Source organism: Macrobrachium nipponense, chromosome 5 (genome assembly GCF_015104395.2).
Source record: "Macrobrachium nipponense isolate FS-2020 chromosome 5, ASM1510439v2, whole genome shotgun sequence".
NCBI classification, from domain to species: Eukaryota; Metazoa; Arthropoda; class Malacostraca; order Decapoda; family Palaemonidae; genus Macrobrachium; species Macrobrachium nipponense.
The window spans coordinates 142,461,484-142,468,983 of record NC_061107.1 but is presented as its reverse complement, the minus strand read 5'-3'; the positions used below and the strand labels follow the sequence as shown (position 1 = coordinate 142,468,983).

Here is a 7,500-nt window from a genome sequence, read left to right as displayed (position 1 = left end):
ATGGAGGCCACCAGACCAATCCCGCTTCAGTCAATTGTAAGGTTGCGCGGTGAGCAGGAGTGTGGCGGAACTGGCAGTGTTCCTTTGTGTGTCTTTGACGTCTGGTTTTGGATATTATCTCTCAGCTAACGCAGGTAAATGAATTCTTTTATGTACATTTTGGAAAGCTGTTTACGCAATGCTTGGTTGGTTCAATTTAAAATTCACAGAAAAATACTGAAATTCGTATAATAATAATAATAATACCTACAATTTTTTTTCTCATGTTCAATTCGCACTCAGTGCTGATGAACAATGTGAATATATACTGTGTACATTTCATGTAAACAGCCTCTGTGGCCTTACACGTTATTCACTTACACATTACATATGGAGAGTTTATTCAAAGACATTTATCTTTGGCTTTATTGCATTCATAGTCCTAGCTTGCATCTATAGCAAAAATGTTAATTTCGCAGCATCATTTTAGCCATTTAGGTCGAGAGAAAAACCAATTCGCACAGTCAAGTTGTAAACATGTCTCATTTCAAAGAACTGATGTTGTTAAACATTAGCTTGTAAGTTTTTTTAAGTCAAACGTAAAGCAAACTAAGGAAGTCTTGCTTACAATAGGCTTTTCTAATTATAACATACCCTTGATTAACTCATAACAACAAAATGTATTAGAGTGAGACATTTCTACAACAAGGGTACACTGGAAGGCGCAATATTACTGATAAAAAGGGTGTATTAATAATTGCTATGGTTAACAATTACCGTAAAGCGCTTGAAATGAAAGACCAACTTTTGGCAAAATGCACCGCTAACGTCACATATTTTGTCTGCTGCTACGATGATTCTTTCAGACATTTTTTTCTGATATTCTTTTATTTCTTTCTACAAAAGAGATCAAATTAAAAGGAGACGCCCTCTTTGCATACTTATATTTTAGATTATATCTCGAGAATATCTTGAAAAAGCCATTTCCTTGGAGACCAGGTTTCTGCAATGAAAGAGTCCTGTTGCAATGCAATGCCACTCATAAGAAACAGTAGGAGAAACCTTTAGGAATTGGGGTGGAACCCCGAGTCGAGAAAATGACCGAACGATGCTTTCGTTCTCTGAACAGCCTTATGGAAGTTCTTCAGTCATGATTTTAAATGAATTGCTCTCTGTTCTCTTTCCAGTAACTGTAAATTTCCTGGACATGTCACAGCTTCTTTAGTCATATTTTTTATTTCTTGAACATATCTAGAGTTAATTTTCTTGTCTCGTCTGTTGCCATATTTCGAGTGTAAACGACTGTCTCCCTTTTGATTCATGTCAAGTTTTCTGGTTGGTCTAAAGAATGATTTATGTGGAAAAAAAACTATTCTAAGTGCAAGAGAAAAACAAGCATTGGCACGACAAAACGAATTATCACTATGCTCTACGTATTCTCAGACCACGAAGAGAAAGCCCATTATTTGATTATGCAGATAAAGAAAATGGGGGGCGGGGGTCGGTATGAAGTGGTTGCCAATATATAAAAAGAGAAAAAAAAATCCTTTATCAAAATCTCAACCTTCTTTCGACCGTTTCTGGACATCTTCAGCTGTTGCATTGTCTAAAACCATTATGCAATTGATATGATGGTAGTTTATGATGTAGAACAGTACCGTAAAACAAAATGAAATAACGATGAGTGCAGTAAGGCACCTGACATAATCCATCGTTAAAAATGAAGTAAGAAGAGGAAGCGATAAAGTAGTAAAGAAACAGAGCCAAAAACTGAACTTACTTTCTAGTCATTGTCGGCTAAATCTCCAAATACACCGAAGCATAAATCACAAAATTGTCGAGTACAAACATCCAACTCATTTATTTAAGTCTAATTTCAGTGATGGATGGTCATGGGATTGGAATTTGATGAAATGACCATCCTTGTCAAACACTGAATATCTAACGAAGAAGAGAGGAGAAAGGTTCAAGGGCTGCCATTTCGATATTTTGAAGCCTAATCAATCTGGACAGCCTTAGTAGCCTCCTAGAGGTCTGTTCCATAGTTCACTGTAAGGGAAGTGGAAAGATCGTCGACACTGGCAAATTAGTACATGACATCTCATCAGATCAGGGATGCTGGAGTTACAAAGTAGCGCCTTTATTCTAAGGATGATGACTCACATCGGTAGCGATAGTTCTCTACTCCAATAAATGCTAAGGGAAACAGCCAACTAGCATATATTCCAACAATAGTCAGAATTATAAACTCAACTATGAAATGGCACACACTAAACAGTTTTTTGTTCGTCTCAGAATGAAAAAGGTCCGAAATGTTGCTGACACTCCACCCAGGCAGAACAAAACTGAAGCTTTTGGAAACCTAAAGAACAATATCGGATTTTCAGTAAGTATCCGATGTGATCTGTGTTTAAGCGCTGTGAAAGAGAGAGATTAGATTATCAAGTTACCAACAGAAATCAGATTTTCAGGATTATCACGTTCAATTCTGCGCTAAGTCGGTTACAAAGAAGATGATTAGCATGTTATTTATTTATTTATTAATAATGATCGAGACGGGTGAAGCTAAAAAGCCTTATTTTTGTTGGAATTTAACTTCACAGCCAACCCACTTTCTTTCCGTCGGGATTTCTCTTAACGCTGCCAGCCGCTTCATTTCTGTTTCCGGTGGGCTGTTAATTGCAATAAGCATTCCATCATCATCATAAGCACTTTTCTAACTGGTTCTTAAGGACAATCATTTTATCATTAGGAAATCCTTAAACCAACAATCTTGAGGACGCTATCAACTGCAACGCCACAGCTATAAACAGTAGCAACGTCTAAGCTATGATGGTGGCTGTTTAGAAAACCATCTAAGAAGAGCCAATTCACAACCTCCAATATATAAGATAAACAAATTCGATATTTACTTCAAAGTATGCACGAGCTGAAGTAGATACTCTATTCAAAAGTGATATTTAATGATACTGAATTATCGTGAGTAGGTTCGTTTCCCTCCATGGAAATAAAGGAGTCCTCTTTCATTCTATTGTCCACAATAATTTAAGATATGTAGGTAGGTGATAACCGTATTCAAGAAACGTGCCCAAATCGAGAAGCCTTTTTTGGGTATTACACACACTCACACAACACACAACACCACACATACACACACTACACCACACACACACCACACACACTATATATATATATATATATATATATATATAGATATATATATATATATATATATATATATATATATACATACACACCCACCCACATATCTGTATTATGTACGTGAATATATGAGTGACACGCAATACTACGATGCCTTATGGGTGTATAAGTCTATTTCACCGTTAGTAAAATTAAACTGAATTAGACAGATACGTGCATGCATGAGTATCATAGATTTTTCTCTCGCCATGTGGCCACGTTATATGTTAACTTTAAACTTCATTAAACAGTCTCTTCTAAGAGTGATGACTTCGGATACAAACAAAAGTAACAACTCTCACAGTCTTCTTTTGAATGCTAAGAAAAGATGATTCGCCTTCACCACGTTAACACCATTTACACATTTTCTCTATTCCTTGTGCATGTTGCCTCTCACTGTCTGCACACCAGAACCATCTCATGCTTAGACTTGAATGAACCCGACGCTTCCAATTAAATCATAAAAATCTTTGCCACATACCCTCCTCCTCTTTCTCTTTGAACGATCAAACTCCCCTAGAGACTGATCCATCTCCTGTGCGTTACTTCACCACGCCCCATCGCTTTATTCCCACATTTCTTACAAGCCCAACGCTCCCTACTCCACATACAACATGTAAACAATTCTTCTAAAGGCTTTCCAGTTTTTCACTCATACATAACAACCACACTGACCCCCTCAAAGAAGCGAAGGCTAACAGGTGCGTCATACATAGACATATTTACTCAGGGGGAAGCTTTCCCGGCAATCCGCACCTTTTACGGGGGCCTCATCGTCTTATCTTACGCTCTCCTATATTCGCCTCTTCTTTCATTGCATCAACATTGCCATACATCCTGGAGGAATAACAATAAGGGACTCGGGTAGGTATTGGGAACCAAATATGACATCAACCGGTAGGGAGAGAGGAGAGAAATTTCTTTGAACACTAAGGTAAGGATTAATTGGACGATATGAAGTAATTACTCGCGTCGCATAAAAGTTGCCAACACCGCTTGTAAATGTTATGGAACCTTGAGGAGACTGTTTAAGATTATGAAAGAGACATATATAAACAAATATTATGGTGCTGGCGCTTCTTTATGAAAGTCAGGAGCCCTTGGTTATGAATGAACGAAACACGGTCAAAGAAGATCCGAGTAATAACGCGCAAGACTGTCTGCATGTGCGATATGCATGTTAATCTACGAATGTTTAAAGAATCAGAAATGTGTAAATTATGAAAAAGTGCAGTAAAGAGGTTACCATTGGTGAACAGATGGGCGGGCGCTTTTAAGTGATTCGGTCACGTAAGATTAAGTAATATTCAAGATTAGGCTGCGGGCAAATGGTCCAAAATTCGAAGGCTTTAAGAGAGAGAAAGTGCGGACAGTGGGAGGTCCAAGGAATTAGAGCGAGGAAGAGTTGGTATTCAGGAAGGACGAGAATCCCGGAAAATTAACCGTGAACTCTGACACACCAATAAAGGGCCAAAGAAGCAGTGATGAGGTTCGAATGTAAAATAATATGGCGATTTTAGGGTTTTGGGCGTTTCTGCTCCAGTGTTCATAGCTGAATCTGCATGAGGATAGATTGTTGATATCTACTGCTTCGTTAAATTGATTTCAGCGTTTGTTTCCGTCTTTTTATAAATATGTAGCCTGTACGCTGAGAAAACAATATTCAAGGGCTGCATTACATATCACTGGTACAAAAGAAGATCGAAATTGTACTCATGTCTCACAAATCCTATCTCAGACGCCATTTCACGTATATAGCTGATCTTTTATTTAGTCGAGTGAAAATGAAATGATTCGATTCTCGTTGCTTAGTCAAATATTGCTACATTCTAGAATATCTCCACCATCCAAAATTTGATTTCCTGCTTAAACACAAAACTTTGCCGCCAAATTCATGGTATTCACACTGAATGGAAATGCGATTTGATGAATACACTAAGCTGTGGTGTTATTCAAGAGAGGAAGGTCATGCATGACCGTTGTATTTTTTAAAATAAAAAAATTATACGAATGTTTCTCTGTTGGTTTTCTTAGGACAAAAATGAATGGGTATGATGATTATCATACCCATGATGCACATCATTGATTCTTTGTCCGGTAAACTTCACAATTGTAGCTTGACTAAGCATAGTTCCTCGCCCCCCCCCCCCAAAAAAAAAAAAAAAAAAAAAAAAAAAAAAAAAATGTAAAAAAAAAAAAAAAAAAAAAAACATGATATGCAAAGAGAATTCACGATAGCCCATTTTTATAGCGTGGATTATCGTGATTGTTATAAACATTACTAACTATTATGGTAAGACATCCGAATTTCTGGGGCGCCCCTTTGGCGTCGTTTCTCGTCAGTATTTTAGTGTCTCTTCAATATCTCTCCTTGCTCGCCTTCGTGGATGATTTAGCAAGTGCTTACACGGAAAGATTATCCAGTCCTTGTATTCTGGATGCTTACTAGTCGAAGGTTTAAACGAGAGAGAGAGACCCACATTCAGCGAGTCGTTTTGTCTTTACCATTCTGCAATTATAGTTTCTCTGCGGTTGCTCACTAAGTGTGGAAAGGCAAAGGTTTGTAGGATAGAAAATGCCATGCTTTGACAATAAGAAATGCTCATAGCCGAGTGCCATGATATTATCAGGTCTCCACTTACCTTTGGCGATTCTACTGTTATGATTCGATCTGAGGAAACTGACATGGTTTAGTAGAGAATTAAAAGGTAATGAGAGCCCATTTATTAAAACAGTGATGAACCTCTACCCACGTGAACAAGAAAAAAGAAGAAAAAGGCACTATACATCGAATTTTTATATTCTAATTATATTAATGTTTACATAGTGATATTGCTTCAGCAGTTTTTCTAAAACCAGGCAGCTTGTCCCAGCTTGCTTAGTAAAAGTCAGTGATTGGGATGACACTATTTAAAAACAGAAATTGAAATTTTTACTCGTTTGAAAACGGGATTGCCCCAGAAAGAACAGACACTGTTGACATAAGGCATCAAAGGGAAACGAGTAATTTTGCACATAAAGTCAGGGGCTCCCTCGAGGTTCCTGAATGTATCAAAACCCATGTGGTTATTCAACCGAAGTGAAATTATCCAGTAATTGAATATATCACTCGTTATGAAAGTGATACATCACACAATGCTTATGGTTATCATAATACCTTTACAAGCTATTATAATGTTTCAGACAAATAAATAAGTCAAACACTCATTTTCACATTCGTTTTAAAATAATGCGTACGCCGTCTACATCTTCAAGACTTCATTCGTGAGTGAAATTATGGATGATTCTCGGTCGAGATTTGCTGGCTGCCCACTTCGTCAAGAAAGCGGAGACTGAAAGATGAAGGGAAACAGCGAACTTAAAAACTCCTGAACTATCCTAGCTGCGGTTGTAGGACCATGTTAATATGGCTGTCATAACAACGATAGAAGATAAAGTCAGCATCTACCATATTCAGGAACACTATGACAATTATTCTTATCATCATCATTTATCCTATGAGGATCGGCTTCCATCCTGCCCTTCACCTTTCATCACTATTCATCGCCTTGATTGGTTCATTCTCTTTCCCATATTATTTTCTCCTTTCATTTTCCTTCCATAACGTCTTTTATCATCCTTTGCAGTTTTAACCCTTTCACTTCTATAATCTGTTTCGTCTTGTGTCTTTCCATCCCTCGTACTTACTTCTGTTCACATTTTCACTTCATCCTTTGCCTTTTAATTTGATTCATTAACCATAACCCTTTACGCGTCATCCCTTTTCGTGACGAAGTGTAAACTCCGCATGAGGTGTGTCTGTTCAAAAACTCTGAGACACAGTGGGACTTCTAACCAGAGTACTACCCACGCAGGCGCTTGCCTCTGAAAGTGTCTACGAATCTACGTGCACCTTGCAAGTGTCTACGACACTACGTGCACCTTGCAAGTGTCTACGGCTCTACGTGCACCTTGCAAGTGTCTACGACTCTAAGTGCAAAGACATTTGTTGTACGTACAGTCCCACAGATGCGTAGAAATCGTTTAGTTCGATGCACCATCATTCTGAAAGTTCATTTAGAGGACAGATGTGGGAGAAAATTTAGTTTTTCTTCTTATCCCTCCTGTGCTATCCCTGAATGATGTTAAAAACGCCGAGTTGAAAAAAGAAAAATAATAAATGGGAGAATGAAGATAGATTTATAAGGATTTTAAATATAAAGGACGTATACGTAATAACAGACAATATTCATTTAGAAATGCTATTCAAATTCATATTAAAAATGATTGCCGCTGATTGTTAATTCTTGGAATATTAAAGTTTTCGCTCGCCAAATACGC

The 7,500-nt window shown here is 37.7% G+C and overlaps 1 protein-coding gene and 1 long non-coding RNA gene across 3 annotated transcripts in view; one reads left to right on the top strand and one right to left on the bottom strand.

Annotated features, from left to right (window-relative positions):
• LOC135215685 (uncharacterized) overlaps window positions 1–7,500 on the bottom strand; it is a 330,613-nt gene that overhangs the window by 215,136 nt on the left and 107,977 nt on the right. The window lies entirely within an intron of this gene.
• LOC135215684 (probable serine/threonine-protein kinase irlC) overlaps window positions 28–7,500 on the top strand; it is a 69,001-nt gene continuing 61,528 nt past the window's right edge. Inside the window, exon 1 of one of the 2 annotated variants that reach the window (XM_064250631.1) lies at window positions 28–134. The gene's annotated coding sequence lies outside the window, so the exon portion shown is untranslated. The remainder of the gene's footprint in view (window positions 135–7,500) is intronic. The other variant, XM_064250632.1, reaches the window with a different exon arrangement.